The sequence below is a fragment of the Microtus oregoni genome, unplaced genomic scaffold (assembly GCF_018167655.1).
Source record: "Microtus oregoni isolate MIOR12 unplaced genomic scaffold, Mior012 000068F_ref0000429, whole genome shotgun sequence".
NCBI lineage: Eukaryota > Metazoa > Chordata > Mammalia > Rodentia > Cricetidae > Microtus > Microtus oregoni.
In genome coordinates, this window is record NW_024543975.1 from 1,218,890 (window position 1) to 1,240,271 (window position 21,382).

Genomic DNA, 21,382 nt, shown 5'->3' on the forward strand with positions numbered 1-21,382 from the left:
CAGTGCCCCGGCCACATGATGGGTGAGACTTCGCTCCGGTGCCCTGTACTGCAGACTCGGGGTCCTTGTGGGCTCAGACAAGGCTCTGACAAAGCCGAGCCAGCAGACACCCGCATCTTCTACACAGACCTCCTACAAGCCCAGATCTGAGGTGGGAGAGCCCGGCTGTGCTCCTCAGCGGGTGACCCTAGTCCCCACTGCCCCAGTACCTTAACTGATTCGCCTCCCAAAGGGTCTGTCCCTCTGTGGACATCACTCTGAAGGAACTCAGGGCAGGAGGCAGCCCGGTTGCCACGAGACCCTCTCTTGCAACCTAGGCTCCCCAGGCTTTTAACGAAGCCATAAATCCCAGGCCCTGCACATGTCCCAGTGCCTGGACAGAGGACTGCATCTCAGGCTGGCTGACTGGTGGGGATGGCGCCCTGACACCCCATCACTCATCTCCTGCACCCTGCAGCCCCCTCCTGGGCAGCAGCCCATCCATCTTGGCCGGAGACTTTCAAGTCCAGCTGAGGCCTCTCTGCTTAGTGTTAAGATGAGCCTGGCTCACGCGGACTGGTCTTATTTATCTTTTGGTGGGTCCCTTTGTGGCCATCACTCTGCAGGGCGGCCTGATTCTCAGCCCAGCCCTCCAGAATGCAAACCTCCTCCACCTTCCTTTCCACCCCCACCTGGTGGGATCCAGCCAAAACCTGCAGCCCTGGTGGATCTGTCTTAGTCAACAGAATCTCTGGCCAGGCTTCATCTGGTGCTGTGGCCCTGCAGCCTGGAAACAAAACTTAGTGCCTCCAGATACACAGGATCATAGGAGCCACCGTACTGGGGACAGAACTAACTAGCTAATAAAAAAATTAAATTCTAATTTGAATATACCCTATCCTCTCCACCCAAGATTCAAGGGCCTCTCTCCAGCCCCTCCCCCTCATTCTCCAGGGCAGGACTTACCAACTCTGCAGGTCCATCAGAGGTAGTAATCATAGGAGTTTGAAGGGCAGTGAGCACTACTTGGAGAGCTGGGCCCACCTGGGTCCTTGCCTGACTCGGCTCCCTGTTGCCTGGACCTGCTGGGTGTTATCAAAGACGGCACCCAGTCACCAGGTATAGAACCACCAGGGTTAGGTTAAGAACTGGTCTCTAGGCTCGTCTGTTCCTTTTCGAGGTAGCATCCGGGCTTGCCGACCCTCCCTAGTCTGGTGACCAAGAGCAATAAACACAACTTTCAGTATTGGGTGAGGGAGGACAAGCAAAGAATTCTAGGATCTTCCTGGCCAAGGATCCTCCCTTGTGCCATGTCCCTTGCTAGGCAGAAGACAGGCTTGTCTGTACCCCTTCCCACCCACAGCTGAGATCTGGGTGAACAGCCCTTCACAAGTGGTCTGTAAAGAAGGAAAGTCACTCACTCCCGATAGCAGAGGATACGTGTGACGGAGACCAGAGTGGAAACCCACGGGCTTAGCTGATCCCTCTGATCCCTCTGATCCCTCTTGGCGAGCTCCTCTCCCCAGCTGCCACACCCAGGACATGAAGGGGTTAAAAAGCACCAGCAGCCGAGCCCTAGCTCAGAGCAGCTTCTGGGGGCTCCCTGCATTTCTTTCTTCCTTCTCCTCCCCCTCCCCCACATGTCACTGGCCATAATTCATGTGCTTATTATAATCATGACCATATGTTTAATGGCCTCTAATAAAACCACTGCTAACCTGGCTCCTGCTCCTGAGTCTCTGGGCACCGCAGTCCTGGGCAGTCCCAGGCTACTTCAATGATTCTTCATAGGGTCACTGACTAGAGGGACAGGAGCCAGGGCCGGAGAGAGGAGTCGGCCATTCGCTTTGTGCTCATTCATTCATTCATTCATCTCTATCAGACGCCTGTGCCCCATCACCTGAGAGGCGAGAGTGTGGAGCCCAGTGAGTCTCCGCCTCCACCCTTACAGACCTGGTGGCACAGGCAGCTGTCTCACAAAGAGGTCACTTGATGACCACAACCTATCCCAGAGAAGTTTCAGGGTAGGAATGTCCAGCTGGACTAGGTTTGATTTGTAAGACACGCCGGCATAGGCGGAGCCTTCAGTAGGTCAACCGCGAACACCAGTGAGTGAGTGGCTGGCTCAGTGGATGGGCGTGTTGTGGACACAGCCCAAAAAGGACTTTCCTAAAGAATAAAGGCTCAGTTCTAAAATAACGGCCCACAAGTGGTGTGCCCAAGAGAGCCCAGAGGGTACAAGAGCAGAAAAATGAACTTCTGGCTTTTGTTTGTTTGTTTGTTTTGTTGTTGTTGTTGTTGTTTTCCATCATGCAAGCAAGGCGAGGGTACGGTTCCGGCACCGCCTGCGAACGCTAGACAGAAGCTGGGTGTGGAAGAGCTCAGATAGGCCAAGCATGTAGTGCAGTCACTTTCCTTCCGCTGCTGGTGGGAGGTGGGGAGCCTTTGACATGGTCAGCTGGACTCAGGTTGGAGACACCACAGATCTGGTACCTTTTCTAACACATGTCTGTTTCCTAGGCCTGAGAGCTGGAAGGCCACGATCAAAGTGGTGCATTTCCTGGCTTGCTTGCAGAAGGCCATCTTCTCACTGACCTCACATGACTTTCGAGATGGGGAGCTCTCCAGGTTTCAAGTGGGAGGACACGACAGGCTTCTGACTTTGCCCTACAGCCTCGTTTTTCCTTAGCATCCCCTAGAAGTCCTTTGCACAAATGAGCAATACAGGCTGCGGCAGAGCCATTGGGGAGTCACACCTGCAGGTCTACTCTTCAGCAGACTGGCGGGGTAAGGAGATCTGCACACAGGACGCCAATGGGAGCCCCCGCTGCTTCCGAGGGCCTTGGAATGTGCTGGAGATGGAAGGTTAGATCGCGTTGCTTTGCCTTCTAGTTTAGGTTTATGCTAACATGAACCTGGGGCCGCTTTCAGATGTCTGAAGGCAGCGACAGGGCACAGTGGGAGATACTCTGCACAGAGGGTGGCTGGATAGAGCTTGTGCTGATTTATGAAAGTACAGCCCTTGCGATAAGCACTCCAACCTACTGGGCCATTGTGTTGGCCTTCCAGGCTCTTCTTGTCCCACTCTGGGTCCCAAGATTGTCCCCAACATCTCCTTGGAACTTCTATGGTATAAGTCTCAAGTATGCCAGTCTTTTTTTTTTTTTTTGGCATAGCCACACACCTTGCCAGGTGGCAAATCCATGTTTGAGAATTTTGCAAATTACGAAAATGAGAAGACATCACTAACAGTCATTTAACATGTTCTAAGTGAGGTTCTACTTTTGTGAGGACCGCAATCATGGCTGTGCTGTATTCTGAGTTTAGTGAGGAACTTGACGATATCCTGGGAGACCTTCAGGTTCCTCAGTATACTGAGAAAATATCCGAGTCTCTTGCAAGGCCCATGGGACCTGCATGACTATCTCTTAGCCTGGATCCAGGAGACCCTGAAAGGGAGTCTGGGTTTGACTCTTACTGCAATAGGGAGCCAGCGAAAGTGCTAAACAGCATCACCTTTTTACTTCAGTCTTTTCAAGAAGTCCCCCAATGTACAGTGGTGCATGAAAGGGAGGGGCTTTCCCCCTGCAGAACTGGGGGCAAATGGGGCAATCTCCAGGATTATGAGAAAACCAATAACTCTTCCATCCATCTCTCCGAATCCTCTCCATTCTTCTTCTTGTCCCCACACATCCCTCTCCAATCTCCTTAGTTGAAACAAGTCACCAAATGGGACCATCATAGTGGGGGTTTAAAGCCCGCCTGCGTCTCCACTCCCGCCCCAAGTTTTCTATCTGTTCCTTGCATGTTCTCCCCACTCCCGAGAGTGTGAGCAGAGGCTGGGCACTGATTTATGCTGCTGACAGAGAACCTAATGAATTGAAGACATAAAAGCATTACAAGGGTGCCCCCTGGGGTAGATCTGTTCTGGATGCAGCCTCTGGATGCTGACAGCCCCGTGTCTATGAGGGATGTGCCCCCGGATGCTGAGCCAGGGGCACTGCGGTGATCCTGAGGTGCTGATGGGAAGAGTGGGTGGAGATTTAGGAGTCTCTTAACATCCTGGCCTTGGAGCAAAGAAGCCGAATCCGAATCCACAGTGGCATTCCAAGCATGGGGAGAGGACGTGAGGGTCACTTAGCTTCCAGAGGCAAAGGAAGAGCACAGGGGAGCAGAGGCAGATGTGACGTTAGGGGGGTCCTGAGCCCCAACACGGCCACTCAATGTTTCCTTGTAAAATAAGGCGTGAATTAGACAGGGCCTGGAATTTTGAGGTGATTTTGTTTAAAATAAAAGAGAAAATGGGGGGCGGGGAAGAGACCATTATCTTTGCCACTAGCAAGCTTCAATCTGTTGAATGACTATCATCAGAGCAGAATCCAGGCCTGGCCATGTGGGGGTAGGGCGGGGTGGGTGGGTGTGTGGGGTTGTGACTCAGGCCCTGGCCATGTGGGGAGGGGCATGTGACTCGGGCCTGGGCATGTGTATGGGGGCGGGGGAGGTGGAACTCGGTGGGTAGAGTGTTGGCTTAGCATGCACAAGCCCTGGGTTTCATTCCTCCAAACACACAAACATGGAGTCATGGCACATCACAGTCACCCCAGCACTGTGGAGGTGGAGACAGAAGTTCAAGATCATCCCCAGGTATTAGTTAGTTAGACACTATCCTGGGCTACGGGAGACCACCCTGGGCTACAGGAGACCCTATCTGCAAACAAAATAAGGTGGATCTGAAAACAGGGTGGGGGTTGGGGGTCAGCAGTGCTCTGCTAAATTAGATTTCTATGTAGGTTCTCCTCTTTGGAATATACTGGCAGCTAGATCAAATAAAAGCATTTATAAGCTGGCTAAACCCAGCCCATGAACTTGAGACCTGAAACGAGATGACTGCACAAAGGGTCCCATTTCATCTCAACTTGGTGCCTTCAACAGCCTTCACTATGATTCTGTTAGTGGGGGACATTGTACTGACCCTGGGGATATAGGTAGGGAACCCAGGGCCCAGCAGTCAGTAAGTGACATGAGGCAGAACCTTGTGAGTAAAGGTTCAGAGACCAGAGGGTTGGAGGCATCGTGGGAAAGTACACAGAGGTGGCCCAGAAGCACGATGGCAGCCATGACTGCAGGCTGGATGGGGACAGGAGGCAGGTCATAAGGGCCTGGCAGGCCTGGATCAGGAGAGTACCTTTGCTGTTAGATCTCTGTGTAGAAAGTGCTGTCCAGCAGCAGTGTAGACAATGGTTATAGGTGCAATCGTGGGCACAGGGAGACCCCATGCTGGGGCTTCCATAAAACCCAGCCGTTGACATGAGTTTGAACCCATGTAGAGGCAGAGAGGGCAGAAAAGAGGCCACCTTTAAGAGACCATGGATGTCTTTCACATTTTCTAGCTTTTTTCTTTTTTTCTTTCTTTCCTTCCTTCTGTCCATTCTCTCTCTCCCTCTCTCTGTCTCCCTCCATCCCTCCTTTTCTTTTTTTATGCTGTTAACTGCAGTGGGCAGGAGCTTCTTGCCACAGAAAGCTGCTGTTAGCAGGCAAAAGCCAGAGCAGGAGCCTTGGAGTTTGTGCTGGAAGAACAGCATCTGTGCTCAGTCTGCAGAGCTTCTCAGAGGATGTGCCATCACCAGCCCAGGCAGACCCCACTAGGCATAGGCCGCAGGCTGCAGTTGACAACCCCAGCTGGCTAGGACAGAGTGACTGCCAACACCGGTGGCCGTACTGCTTGCTTCAGTGAGACTGCCTTAAGGCTCAAGGATTGATCTCATGGACAAGGCCCCTGGCCCACATCCCAGTGCCTGGAACATGACCACACCAGCATAGTGGCAGCGGTCACTGTGGTCCTTAACAACCTCAGTGATGCTGTAGTGACTTTCTTAATAGTTTCAGCATTGAGTTAGAGCTGCCCAAAGGACAAGGCCCTTAAGCCATACTTCTTGTGTCCCCCAAAATTCTCTTCATAGTTTAGAGAGCGTCCACCCCAAAGTCTCATCTGTGTCTGCAGTGAGATACCTGTTGAATACTTACATGGGAAGGGACTGGCCATCACAGGAGCATGAGTGACAGACATGACAAGTTAGTTGTTTCCAGTGTTTTCTCTTGGGTTGAAAGTGTCATCACCCATTTTATTCGCTCGGCCATCTTCAAGACAGGAGGAGAGCAGATGTCCCTTCAGTCATGAGGTTTCCCCAGCATTGTCAAGACACCATCTGTGGTCAGTGTGGAAGTTCCAGATGTTTCTAGAGAGCTGGATACTTAGTGGAAGGGCGGTGCATGGAGAACTGTGAGCAGGGAGGCTGTCTTAGGCAGAGGCCAGCTGGAGCCTGCCCTCAGAGGGATTATTTTGGCTCACAGGTCCCTATCATTCAAGATGCCAGGAGCCCGAGAAAACTAAATACACAGAGAGCAATGCATGCTGGTTCAGTTGACGCCTTCCTTTCCATTCAGTCCAGGACTCTTAGAGAGGGTTTACCTTGCTGTGAAGAGACACTGTGACCACAGCGACCCCTATAAAGGAAACATTTGAGGGTGGCTCGCTTACAGTTCAGAGGGTCAGTAAACTATGATCATGCTGGTACAGAACAGACCACAGATCATGGTTCTGCTTTGATTTCATGTGTGTGTTTCTGATTCATAAGCCCCTTCTTACTGGGATGGGGTGTTTTTACAAGAGTGGAGATCCTCCCTTTGGGGCCATTTTATTTTAAAGCACTCCAAGGACACAGGTCCATGTGATGGTGCCACCCCCTTCTAGGGAGGGCCTCCCTATCTCAATTAAGCCAGTCTGGATTAATTCCTCACGGCATGGCCAGAGGCTGACCTGATCTAGATGGTCCCTCATGGGCATGCTCAGAGGCTGACCTGATCTAGATGGTCCCTCACAGGCATTCTCAGAGGCTCTTTCTTGGGATCTTCTAGGTTCTGTCAAGTTGTCAATATAAACCATCACCTGTGTTAGACTGTCAGAGATAGTTGGAAGCCACCTATATTAAGGGCTCCCTCCCAGCTCTGTGATTTTTCTGTCAGTGGATTGTGACTGGGAACTTGGTGTCTCTTCCAGGCAGAAATGGTTGTGGTTGCTGAGCTTCTATCGTCTTTCTCATCCTGTCCAGGGACCTTGGAGGTTACATGTTTAGACTGTGCCACAATACACAGGTTTCCTACATGGTGGAATTCCACTATGGCGGGGCTAAGCCATGTCAGAATTTGTCCACTGCCCACCCTGGCTTCCCATCTAAACCACTCCCCTCTTACTATCCTCAGCACCCTCAGCCCCACAACAGCCAGTGCTTCTTGTCAAGGGAGCTCACATATATGGGGGGCAAGAAGCAGTGTGAATTACTAGGGTGCATACTCACATCCAAGGGGCAGAGCCTTATTGGAGCTTTGGAAATAAGATGAAGCTTTTCAGAGTATGGGATTCCATAAAGGAAGGAAGGGCAGGGCCAAGGGATTGTAGACTAGGAGGGAGTAAAGGAGGGGTCTTGTACAGTTTCAAAAAAGCTGAGTGATTGCAGTAAGTCATTTAGAAGCAGATGGAGATCAGGAGGCCATAAGTGGCCCCAGACAAGATGTCCTTTTAGGAATTATTAGAAGACCAAGTTTTAGAATATGTGTTATGAATATCTCATATGTGGAGGGTGGGAAAGGCTGTGGCTCAGGGCAGCCCTAGCTGTAAAATCAGCTGTGTGCCTACTACACTGTGCAGCTTTGAACATGTTGCTTTCACTCTCTGGGCCTACCTCAGTTTCCTCCTTGGTACAAAGCTAGCAGAGTTGAGGCTTATGTTGCTATAATAATCTTTGGGTAAGATTTGTGTTCATGAGATACTCATGCCCCAGTGACCAAGAACTACCACTGAACTCAGTACACCCTGCTCTGGGGAACTGGTGTGATGATAGCAGATGTCATTAAACAACTCATCAATGGCAATCATGACAAATGCTGTATGTGAGCCACATAGTGGCGTGGAGAAAAGTAACCTCATAGAAGGTAGATATGGCAAGCCAGGGAATCCTCTAAAGAAGAAGTCAGATAACATGGAGGGGGTGAGACTGACACCTTCAAAGGTCCTGTGCTAGGAAAAGGCTGAGAGAACTTGATGAGAAAGCAAGATAGAGAGAGATCAAGAGAAATGGAGATGGACATGAAATGGAGAGAAGATGGGGATGAAATAGAGATGGGCGTGGAGAAGAGATGAGATGGAGGTGGAGATGAGATGGAGGTGGAGATGAGATGGAGGTGGAGGTGGAGATGAAGGAGGAGATGGAGATGAAGATGAAGGTGGAGATGAAGATGGAGGTGGAGATGGAGGTGGTGGTGGAGATGGAGATGGAGGAGGAGATGGAGATGAAGATGAAGGTGGAGATGAAGATGGAAGTGGTGGTGGAGATGGAGGTGGAGATGGAGGTGGAGGTGGAGATGGAGAGAAAGATGGAGGTGGAGATGGAGATGGAGATGGAGGTGGGGGTGGAGGTGGAGATGGAGGTGGAGGTGGAGATGGAGGTGGAGGTGGGGGTGGAGGTGGAGATGGAGGTGGAGGTGGAGATGAAGATGGAGGAGGAGATGGAGATGAAGATGGAGGTGGAGATGGAGGTGGAGGTGAGGGTGGAGGTGGGGGTGGAGGTGGAGATGGAGGTGGAGGTGGAGGTGGAGATGAAGATGGAGGTGGAGGTGGAGGTGGAGGTGGAGATGGAGATGGAGGTGGAGATGGAGGTGGAGGTGGAGGTGGAGATGAAGATGGAGGTGGAGGTGGAGGTGGAGGTGGAGATGGAGGTGGAGATGAAGATGGAGGTGGAGGTGGAGGTGGAGATGGAGGTGGGGGTGGAGGTGGAGATGGAGGTGGAGGTGGAGATGGAGGTGGAGGTGGAGGTGGAGATGAAGATGGAGGTGGAGGTGGAGGTGGAGGTGGAGATGGAGGTGGAGATGAAGATGGAGGTGGAGGTGGAGATGGAGGTGGGGGTGGAGGTGGAGATGGAGGTGGAGGTGGAGATGGAGGTGGAGATGGAGATGGAGATGGAGGTGGGGGTGGAGATGGAGATGGAGATAAAGATGGAGGTGGAGGTGGAGATGGAGGTGGAGGTGGAGATGGAGGTGGAGATGGAGATGGAGATGGAGGTGGGGGTGGAGGTGGAGATGGAGATAAAGATGGAGATGGAGGTGGAGATGGAGGTGGAGGTGGAGGTGGAGATGGAGGTGGAGGTGGAGGTGGAGATGGAGATAAAGATGGAGATGGAGGTGGAGATGGAGGTGGAGGTGGAGGTGGAGATGGAGGTGGAGGTGGAGGTGGAGGTGGAGATGGAGGTGGAGGTGGAGGTGGAGATGGAGATGGAGATGGAGGTGGAGATGGAGGTGGAGATGGAGGTGGAGATGTAGGTGGAGGTGGAGGTGGAGGTGGAGACGAGATAGGGTGAGATGGTGACAGAGGTACATAGAAAGAATGATCTAGAAATTCTTCACTTCTGTAATTCTCTCCAGAATTCAGGGAGCCCAGCCATATTTCAAATTCAGTTTCAGTATAGACGTCAGACTTGTCTGTCACTATTGATTGCAGAAACAATAAGAGAGTACCTTTTAGCTCATTATCACAACTGCTGTTCCTTCTGTCTGGAACACTCTTTCTGTTTGGGTCAACTTAAATGCACACTTCAGAGAAGGGCCCACCTTTCTAACACAGTGCTACCCAACGCATCAACCCTGTCTCCCTTCTGTGCTGGCCCAGACTAGATCATATATCAGGATTCTGCTTCAGTTTCAAGGATTGGTTTTGGATTTATGTCTTCTCTTGCTGGGATTGAGTATTTTACAAGAGCAGAGAGCCTGGCTTTGTCTATTCTGAAGCCCCCAGGACTGAGAGAGATCAGCTGAAGTGTAGGTTCCTGGCCATGGTACTGACCAGAGTTTGCCTAGTAAAGTCAGTGCAGGATGCCTATGTTTTCAAAAACCACTGAGGCCAGGAAAGAAAAAGACTTCATCCACAGTTATCATTGTTGTCAAAGGCAGCCCTGGAGTGAGTCCAGGATTCTTAGCAACAGTTCAGCTCATGTCCTCTCTCCATAGCACCCTCTGTGGCAGCTGCATCTTCACAGAGCCAAGGAAGCTGTGCGCCCTGGGAGAAGGCTCCTGCATCACCCTTAGCCATGTGGTTGAAGCACCTGACCCAGTAAGGCCTTGCCTCCTTCTCAGACTGCTTGCTCTTATAGGACCTTAGGAACTGGAATAATCCCAAGGTATCTACGGCACCTCTCATGTGAGGATGGGGGTGAAGGAAAGGAGAGCAGTTGCCTATGGGAGCCAAGTGCTAAGGTGACATGGTGGGAGAAGAAAAAGAGGAGACACCATGCACTGGGCATGGGAAGGCTGTTGTAACAGACCCTGCATTAGTAACAACAGAATTTTGAAGACAGACGTCCAAAACAGATTCTGGAGGGGCAAAAGCTATGAATACTGCTGAGTCTCTAGAAAGACTAAACCAGATAATGTGAATCTCTGTCCTCCCAGAGAGTCTCCCCGCCCTTTGGGAAGACTGCTGGGCCAGGTCTATTCTCCAAGACGGACCACCCTGGGATGAAACACACCCCTCGTGTACTGCCAATCTCCCACTGCCAAGAAGTCTCCTGCCATTCCCACTCTCTCTACACAGGACAAGGCACCAAACAGGGTCTCCAAGCTGGCACAAAGATCCTTGCTACTTACTCCAAACTTGGCATTTACAGTTCAGGAAAGAGTTTGTTTTCAACCTGCTGCTGAGGTCTTTACCTAATCAGGAGGGAATGGCTCTGAAGGACTAGGAGGTGACAGTGAAGGACTAGGAGGTGACAGTGAAGGACTAGGAGGTGACAGTGAAGGACTAGGAGGTGACAGTGAAGGACTAGGAGGTGGCAGTGAAGGACTAGGAGGTGACAGTGAAGGACTAGGGGAGGTGACAGTGAAGGACTAGGAGAGGTGACAGGGAAGGACTAGGAGAGGTGACAGTGAAGGACTAGGAGGTGACAGTGAAGGACTAGGAGGTGACAGTGAAGGACTAGGAGGTGACAGTGAAGGACTAGGAGAGGTGACAGTGAAGGACTAGGGGGTGACAGTGAAGGACTATGCGAGGTGACAGTAAAGGACTAGGAGGTGACAGTGAAGGACTAGGAGAGGTGACAGTGAAAGACTAGGAGGTGACAGTGATGGAAATAGGATTCTTGTGTCTCTTTTTGATCTACAGGGACACTCACTCTCGGAACAATAGAGAATTGTGATTACAACTAGAGCCATATCCCCTGTCTTCTCTCAGGTCATGGGTGGGGTGTCAAAGGACTAAAGAGACAGACAACATAACTTCTAGCCTGTGCCAACCCCCAGTGATTGACATGGTTCCTTCTATGCTGGGCCAGTCCTCTGTCTCAGCCACCTCTTGCTCCGTTTGTAACTGTTCCCCACTCAGCTTTCTCTTTTGTATGTTAGAGAAGGGAGGGTTCCCCTCTCCACCTTCCTGCAGGGGTTGACTTTGTGCTAAAGAGAAGCAGATGCTGGAGGGTCAGCCCCAGAGCCTGGCTAAAGTAAGTATCTATTCTGAGGTGACAGCGAAGTCATCTTTGCGATTTCTCATTAATCATATGCAGCATGCATAAGCAAAGTTTAAATGTGAATTATTGATAGTTTATATTTAATTTTGTTTTAACCTCACAGTTGATCTAAACTTGAAAACTGAGGCCATGTTCCAACGGGATCATTTCTATGCTGACTGCAGAGTCTTTGGGCGTATCCCCAGCTGCAGCTCTCTTCCCCAAGAGCAGTGACCACATCTTCAGGAGCAATCACAGAGTATGACATGTCCAGGACATGCATTATGCATCTTGTGTGAGCTCATGTGGCAGTGTCCTCCTGCAGGACACCATGATATATGTTTCCTTTAGGGAGGCTCCATGGCCCAAGAGACCTTGTGTTTTTATTTTCCAGACATGGACCGTCATTGGGCTCACCTTGACTCCACTGCAGTTTAGTGGCCACAATTGTGGGTCTTGTTGCAGAGGGCCCAGGGCCCCTCTCAGCTCTGCCCTTTCCTGTGGTGGAAGGCAGGAGTGCTTGGCCTGTCTATCCTGTCCATGTCCTCTGCTGACAAGGGAGACAGTAGCGGATCTCTGCATGGCCCGGTGGCCATTGTATTATCTACCTTTCTCACTTCTGTGATCAAACACCTGACAAGAAGCAGCTTAGAGGAGGAAGGGTTTACTGTGGCTCACGGTTTGAGTGGATACGTTACCTCGTGGTAGCGACGGCACGGCAGCAGGAAAATGAGGCGGCTGGCCAGATAACTTTCACAGACAGGAAGCGAGGCCAGCCTATGAAACCTCAAGGTTACCCCCAGCAACTTACTTCTTCTGTCAAGACTCCATTTTTTTTTTAAGTTCCCACATCTTCCAAAACAGCATCAGTAGCTGGGAACCAAGTGTACAAGCAGATGTACAAGAGTGTGGGCCTTTCCACACTCAAACACACTGACACACATCATAGATGTGCAATCTGAGATGCAGGTCATTGTACCAGACTCACTCACCCGAGTCACATGAGGCCTTAGAGGAAGACAGAGGTCAATGTGGATGTTTCTCCCCAAAACTTCAAATCTGCAGGCTGCAAGCCAGACCAGACCCCACAGCCTTGCTGCAATGGTCTTTCCTGCTCCACTCTCCTGCCCTTGTCTGTCCTGTCAGAGTGGGTTCATGTGCTGTCCGTGTCTTCCTATCTCACACAGCAAAGCAATTGAGCAAAGACTTGAAAGGGCCTGCCACATGTGCAAGGGCCCTTGGCACACTCGTGACAATCAGAGAGGCTGGGACAAGCAGAGGGCAGTGGGGGGGGGGTGTGCGGGGGGAAGATGGTCAGAAGGGCTGTGTCTTCCAGGAGGCTACAGTGGCATGGTAGTTAGTGTGAGCTATTAACTTGTCAGAATCTGTCACTGGGAGAGGGGCTTCGAGGCAAGCTGATGACGGCTATCTTGATTGCTTTAACTGGTATGGGAAGGCCCGTCTTGACAGTGGTTGGGACTGTTCCCTTGGCAGGGCATTCAGGACTGCATAACACGGAAAGCAAGTAGAGCACTAACGAGTACCCAGCATTGGCTGCTTCTTGAGTATGGCCCCAGTGTGATCCCCTGGACGACCTCTGCACCATGATGAACTGAGAGGTAGAAAAAGCCCTTTCTCCCTGAGTTTGCTTTGGTCAGCATATTAGTGTCATGGTGACAAGAAAGGAAACCAAAGCAAGTGGACTTTTGCAAAATCCTAGGACACGGTCTGAGCTGAAATCTTAGAATGTGCTTAGCCATCTCTAAGATCCTTGAATATGGTATTTCCGTGTATTGCTGTGGCTGGGGAGGCCCACATGACTGACGAGAACCCAGCCGGCAGGTAGGATAAAGTCCTACTAGAGGGATGGCTTTAGACCTCATTGTCTCTCAGCTCTGGCGGTCAGAATCCCAGCTCATATATGATGTGGCGGTGTTGGTCTCTGCTGAGGGTAGATGGCCATGGCCTGTGGGGCTGGACAAGCCCACCACAGGCCTTCGATGGCTTCCATTCATGCCCCTCCCCCAACCTCTAGTAGTTTGCTGATGATCTTTGGTGTCACTAAAGCTCCAAGAAACGTCACCTTGTAGGTAAACCTCAGCCTTCATCTTTGCATGCCTTTCTCCTTGTGGGCACAGCTATGTACAAATGCCACATTTTTACAGGAACACCAGTCATGCTGACTTTGGAGTCCTCCCTACTTCACCGTGACCTCATCTTTACTAAGCATATCTGCACTAGGAATGAGGTTCAGCTGGGTGAATGCTTCCTGCTGTGTAAGAAGCACAGAGTAAACCGGCCATAGTGGGGCATGTCTGCTTTCCCAGTACTCGGGAGGTGGAAGCAGGAAGATTAGAGATCCATGGTCATCCTCAGCTGAAGAGTGAGTTCAAGTCCTGCCTGGGCTGCATAAGACCTATCTTGGGATGAGGAGAAAGTTAAGTGTGTCTGCAAGGATCCTGATCCCAAGCAAGATGCCCTCCTGTGCTTCTTGGAGTTAGGACATCAGTGTAGGAACTCAGGGGAGACAGACAGTTCAACCCTTAACAGAAAGCTCCTCTATAGTCTGAGGAGACAGAAAGTGGCTTGAATTCAGGTGGTGTCCTCAGTGAGTGTGCAGAGAATAGACAGAACTAAAGACGTGTCTTGAAAGCAGAGCCATGGGGACTTGCTGATGGATTGGATACGGGGGGGGGGGGGGGGAGTAGAGAGAGACACACTCATTGTAGATCCAGTTTTAAGAAATAAGGGGATGTTGAGTGGGGGTCGGGCTCAAGGGGAGAAGTCAAGAGCAAGGTTTTGCAGCCAGCTGTGGCTGACACATATGGTGTTTGCCCCGGCTTCCCTCGCAGGCCCACCTTGTCCTGGGCGGAGGAAGCAGGCCCTAATGGAAGGCAGCTGCGGTCAGGCGGCCAGTTCCATTTGTTCTGCTAACAGCATCAAAGGCCTGCGAAGGGCCTGTCCAGCCCCGAAGGCCATGGCCATCCATCTTGGAGCTACACCGCCAAGGAGCCGGGTCCCTGTGGCCAGGGTTTACAAACTCGGTGAGGAGCCCCTCACCCCCTTTAGAGTACAACTTCCTGGCTGCTGCTTTGGAACTTCCCCTCAACATGAGTCCCTACCCACCCCAGGCCTGCTTTGGTCCTCAGGAAGGAGGTCAGACACCTGAGCTGAGGAGATGAAAGAGGAGAGAGAGGGGCTCCTGAGGCCATGGTCAACAATCCCCAGTGACCCATGAACATGTCCTGTTCTATTTAACAGCTGAGGAGGGCAACCATCTATTACAGCAAGGTGGCAGGAAGCTGGCCACCTTACCTGCTCATGTGAAAGCTGAGGGGTCACACCTCCTATCTGAGAGATGACTGTGACCCTGTTCTCAGTACTGTGTGTACTACACTATAAATTCTTGACAAGTTGCTGTTACTATTACTGGGGTGCTTGATACGATTTTTTTCTTTTTAAAAAATAATTACATTGAAAATTTATATTTAAAACAGTAACACAAAAGATCAACCAAAGCCCAGACAGACTGTTCCTACTGAAATGCAGGGGAGATCTGGGGTGGGCTCAGTTGGTATGGGGTTGGCCTGCCATGCACACAGCCCTGGTTTTGATTCCCAGTACTCCATAAACAGGGAGTAATTGTGAATGTCTCTAATCCTAGCACTTGGGTCATCGATGAAGGAGGATCAGGGTTAGAGGCCATCCTTTGTTACATAGTAAATTGGAGGTCAGTCTGGGGTGCTTGATATTCTATCTCAAAAGAAAATGCAAGCAGTTGGAGTATGATGCACCTAGTGCATAGTAGGCACAGTCCTGTGTGCTAGCCCCAGGCTGGGTTGTCTACTGTAGTCAACAGCATGCAGTTTTATCTCGCTGTGCCTCCTTGCTGGGTGACTCTCAGAAAGTAGCTTCATCTCTCTGAGGCGCTAAATTAAAGACAAGGTAAAAATGCTCCTAAGTACTGAAGATGTCTCTTTAGTCCTTCTCAATGCACTTCATCTTCTGTGGTTTAATGTGGGAAAGCAGGTCTGTGATAAAGCCAGGTTTATTCAATACAGTGCACTCACCATACAGAAATGAATCAGCGATGCTGCTGCCCATCCACCTGTTGCTGTCTCTTTGCTCCCAAAGGAGATGAGGAGGGACCAGAAAGGTCACCAAGCTGTGGCTTCAGCAGGCCCTTCACAGTCCAAAGAGAGCTTGCCACCTTTCCCCCCAGGTCTTATTGGGTCACGTATCTCCAGAGAAGACCACGCCTATTGGACCAAGCTGTCCCATACAATTGGCTATCAGACCAAATGCCCACAGTGTTCCGACCTTTTAGTCTAAAATAAAAGGGAAGGTTCTAGTCCTAACATAATAAAAACTATAGAAAATAAGAACAGTTATTGAGTAAGAACTATATCTTAGATGTCCAGGCCATAGGCAATAGGCTGTTTTATAGAGATTACTCCGATAGCTGTCCTTTCCTGAAGAGTCTAAGTTCGTACCTAATGTGTCCTTAGCTAAGATTCGTGAGGATTATAACTGTAACTATCTAGTCTCCAACCCCAGCAAAGACCTGAGGAGGAAATAATATTCCCTGAGTAAGCATTAAGTGCAAGGAAGCAACTTCCAAAAAATGCAAGAAATGGCAAAAAATAGCTGATTGCCTGGACAGTCGCCCAAGTTTCTCTGTGATGTTGTGGATGTTTCCAAGTTGGTTTATTGTGACCATAATTTTGTTGGTCCCTTATATGTGCTGGAGATCATTGAGAAGCAAGAGAGGCCCAGGCTCACCTTGATGGTAAGTATGGAGTACACCACTTCACACAGGAGGCATAAGGGTTTCTGGCCAGCCTGAGCTACACAGAGTTGCTTTGTCTCAAAACAAACAACAACATTAAGTTTTGCCCTGGAGTTTATACTCCCGGTAACCAGCAAATGAAAGAAGGAGTGAGTAAATTTCCCTGGCTATAAATGGAGATTAAGATGGAGGGCAAGGGAGGAGCCCTCAGGTGCCATTTGGAAGGTAAGAGGAAGATTGCATTTTGCAGCCTTTCTCTGTCTCTTTCAGGTCTTACCTTTCAACCCCTCTTCTGCGGTGTTCCCCGAGCTGAGAGGGGATGGGAGGTGTCTTGTTTGTAGGCTGATGGCTTAGTTGTCACTTCCTCTCAGGACCTTGTGCACATGAATCTCTGCACTCACCAGCTTTCACTTGAAAGGGAGGTCTTTCTGTTTACAGATGACAGCAGTGTTTGTCCTGTGGCGTGGGTCAGTATAAAGTCCTGGCCTTCGCTTCTAGCTCCTGAGATGTAACCCCCAGCTCCTGGAGTTCCCCTCGAGGTAGGTGCATCCCTGTTATTCAGCTCTCAGATCATGCTCTGTGGACTATATTAACAGATGACTCGGTGGTCCCCGGATGGAGTATGCTGACTAGGTGGTTCAAGGTGGGACTTGTCTATACTAGGAAGCTACCCAAGGCCAGCCCAGTTCTGGGGACTGGAAGGATCTAGAGGTTAAGTTTAGCCTTACGGCCATGTCTCTTTCATCAGACCTGAGTCATGAACCTGCAGTGAAACTCTGGACTTAGAATCTCTGCTGAATGCTGTCACAAGCTTGTGTCAAACGGTGACCATTCTTAAGAAGGAAGGAAGCTTCGCCAGACAACATTCCAACACCTTCGACTGTAATACAACTGGTCTTATAGCACTCGTGAGTCTTCCCAGTCATTACTGAATTAAATGACGATCCACAGAGAGCTGAATTTTGCAGCCAACTTCTGTAAGTGAGTGTGGGGTTGGGTGCCCCATGCTTGTATCTGGTATCTGGAGTGAGGGCAGTCTTGGGTGCGGATTATACCCTTGACCTGTAAAATTTGGTTCAACTCAGCACATGTGGGAGAAGCATTATATGTGTGGATTTATGATGGCAGGACTGAACTACAAGCCCAACTTTTTAATTTTTTAAAATTATTTTTATTTGGAGGGGCACATGCGGAGGCATCAGTGTTGGGTTTCATTCATTATCCTACTCCACCTTGTCTGCTGATACAGGTTTCTCACCATTTCACTGGTACTAGTTGGATAGCGAGCCCCAGGGAGCTGTCTGTCTCTGACCCCACACATGCAGTGCTGAGGCTACAGCACTGGACACATCCAGCTTTTACATGGGTTCTAAGGATCTGAACTCTGGCCCTCATGTTTGCATAGCAAGTATTTCTGCCAGAAGTTATCTTCCTAGTTCCTATAGCGGGCTGGTCCCTTCCCAAATCTGTCTGGGATGTCAGAGGGCTGCCTGGGCTAGAGAGTGAGTTAAGGCCTGGCTTGGCAACTGAGAGAGACCATGTCTCAGAATGGAAAAAAAAAAAGAGGATTGGGGTATAGTTCAGTGGTAGAGCACTTGCTTAGACCCTGAATTAAATCCTTAGTGATGTGAAAAGTAATCTTTGAATAAGACTGGACCTCATGGGTTCGTGTATCTGAATGCCTAGTCCCCAGGTGATAGAACTGTTTTAAAAGGATTAAGACACATGGCCAAGTTTGGAGGAGGTTTGTTATTGTGTGTGAGTTTTGAAGCTTAAAAGCCCACACCAGACCAGACCAAGGCCCAGACTCACTCTCTCTCTCTCTCTCTCTCTCTCTCTCTCTCTCTCTCTCTCTGTCTGTCTCTGTGTCTCTGTCTCTCTCTCTCTCTCTCTCTCTCTGTCTCTCTCTCTCTCTGTCTCTCTCTCTCTCTCTCTCTCTCTCTCTCTCTCTCTCTCTCTGCCTCCAGCTTGTAGATCAGGTAGAAGCTCCCAGCTGCTGCTCCAGTGCCGCCGCCACTGCCATGCTCCCATCGTGATTGTCATGAACTCACTTTCTGAAACTGTCATCAAGCCCCCAATTAAATACTTCCTTTTTTAAGTTGCCTCAGTCATGATGGCTCTTCACAGCAATAGAAAAGCAACTGAGATACAGAATAACCACAGACTATCTTTTTCCCACTTGGTTATCAATACTGATATCCTTCCAAGAATATGACCTAGATCTCATTGACTCCAGTAACCTGGTCACAAGTTTAGGTCTTCACTTCTTTCTCTCCTGGGATAGATGACTGTTTCAGCCTAAGCCCCTCTCCTTTGTCTTGTCCTGGGCCTCTGACATCACTCAAGTACCTCTGATATCACTCACATACCTCTGACATCACTTAAATACATATGACATCACTCAAGTACCTCTGACATAGCTCAAGTACCTCTCATATCACTCACATACCTCTGACATCGCTCAAGTACCTCTGACATCATTCAGAAGCACCTCTGACATCACTCAGAAGCACCTCTGACATCACTCAAGTACCTCTGACATAGCTCAAGTACCTCTCATATCACTCACACACCTCTGACATCGCTCAGGTACCTCTGACATCACTCACATACTTCTGACATCACTCACATACTTCTGACATCACTCACATACTTCTGACATCACTCAGAAGCACCTCTGACAAACAGTCTGATTACCAGGCTGTGTACCTGGGAAAAAATGTTCCTGAGCCTGGGGTTGAGATCCTTGGCCAGAGCCGTGGCTGGGTACAGGGGTCTAGAAAAAAGTGGACACCATGCAGGCTCCAATCTACAGTGATTTGGGGTCTGGCCAGCCTGGAACTAAAGTACCAGCCCAAAATGTCAGCTCTGCTGGTTCGCCCACCTCTGAAGCCCCATACTTCCTTTGCTCTGGCTCTCACTCCATCCAGGCCAGGCCCTCCAATACTGCTTTTCTTTGGCACAGTCAACTTGGACAGAGAGTGGTGGGAAACAGAAATAAATAACACTGTCACACTAGGAGATGTTCTATATGCAGGGGCTTCTCATATCCCGGCACCCGCCAGAGTCACCCAGAGCCGATTCAGACTTACTGGTCCCCTTCAGAGAGGCAGTTTTCATTTGCTATCACTGATGACATGATTGGCCACCCCCAGTTCTTTCTAGTTCGCTTCCTTGGTTCCTGAGGTTTGGAGAGGAGCAAGTGACCGTCCACGGTCATACAGCCAATGGGAAACGATAACTCAGTGGGAGACCAGCTCAAGGCACTCAGCCAACAGCACTGTCACGACACGGGTCAGAGGACAGCTTGAAGTGTTTGCAGGGAATTGCACTAGTCATTTACTCTTTGGGGCTTGGAAGGTTGTTCTCATTTATATTTATTTATCTGTGTGTGTATCTGGGGGACACACCCTTGCCACAGTGCTTGTGAAGAGGTCAAAGGACAGCCTGTAGTAGCTGGATCTCTCCTTCTATTCTGTGGGTTCTGGGGGATCAAACTCAGGTTGTCAGACTTGGTAGCAGCTGCCTCTACCTTTTGAACCATCTTGTCAACACACTTTTGAATATTTTTGCTTTCCCTGAATCCCCTTAGAAGACGCTAAGCATTCTGGGATGAAAGAGTCCTAAATAATCGCAATGAGTAGCTTGAGAACATCTGGCTTCCGTTGCCTTCTCGGCAGGAGGAAGCCCAGAGCACATGCCGGATGTCAGGGTCCTGGAGGGGGAGAGGCTCTCCCAGAGATGTTTGCAGATCAGAATCTGCTTCCTCCATTTTACGCCTGAGGATATGTGACTTTGTCAGTCTGCCTGACTGGACTCCTGCTCTACCACTCCCAGCTCAGGGATGGGCATTCCGGTCCCTTGTTACTCTGAGTCTAACTTACCCCGTTTGTTAATCAGGACTAGCACACCAGTTCACTGGCCTGGTGCAAAACCGGGCCAGTCTACATTCCAGCTTTTGATCTGACAGACCCCTGGGGAGACTCAGAGAGACCCAGTTACCTCCCTCTTGGGGCCAGAGTTAGCAGCGGTTTTTTGTGTCAAGGGCTCCTGAACCAAGGCATGCAGGCACATTAGGACCACAGACACAGAGGCATTGCCATCCCAGTGGGAGTGTGCATTCTTCCACATCCTTGGTGGTTGGAAACTCATCCCTGCTGCCCTTTCTTCTCCTTAGGAAACAAGGCCAAAGCTGAGCCCCTCCTCTGGGGATAGTGGGGCAGGGGGAGCTGTCTCAGGAAAGGCGAGGAAGTTCTGGCCCTCCCCCATACCAACCACAAGCACCCCCTCCATTCTCACCATCTTCTCCAGCTGGCAGTCATGTAGGGTGGAGGGCCCTGGGAATATTCTCTGGAGTCCAGCCTGGAGCCAGCAGACAGTGCCCCAGGCCTTGGCGAGGCTGAGTTGTAGGATGTTCCTCTGGGGCCTCAGTTTAGGAAAGGATATGCTGAAAAAAGTCTGGTGGCGTGGCTGGTGGCGTGGCTCTACCCTGGTGGGCTGTGCTTTCCAGGTGACATGCTTGTCTAGGTTCAACGCTGTCCTGGCCTAAGGAAGGATAGTGGACAGTTGAGTACCCAGAGGTGATAGGGAATTAGGGAATGCAGGCTGGAACAGAGAATAGTGTTCCAGACGTAGGAAAGCTCTGACACCTCCATCTATTCTGACTCTTCCTGGGGGAAGGAGCTGATCTATGTCTGACCTGACAAAGATGACCAAAAGGTTGGTCAGGAAATTGGACGGTGTCTTGGCTATCTGCTCTGGCTTCTCACCCACCAGCAGACAAGCTGAACTAGCTCCTTAGGAGAAATGCTACAATCCCATCCCATGACCCTCATCACTCCCCCATGACACCAGAAAAGATATACAGAGTAACAAAGTTGAGATACAGGTAAAATAGAAAATAGTTACCACCTTTCTCAAACCCTAGAGAGAAACATTACTCTGCTTTCATCCCAGACACAAAAATACGTCTAAGATATAAACCAGGGCAATACAAGCTGAGGTCTGTGGATTCCTTTCCCAGCACGAGGAGAGAAGTGGGGACAATGAGAGGAGGCACCGAGAAATT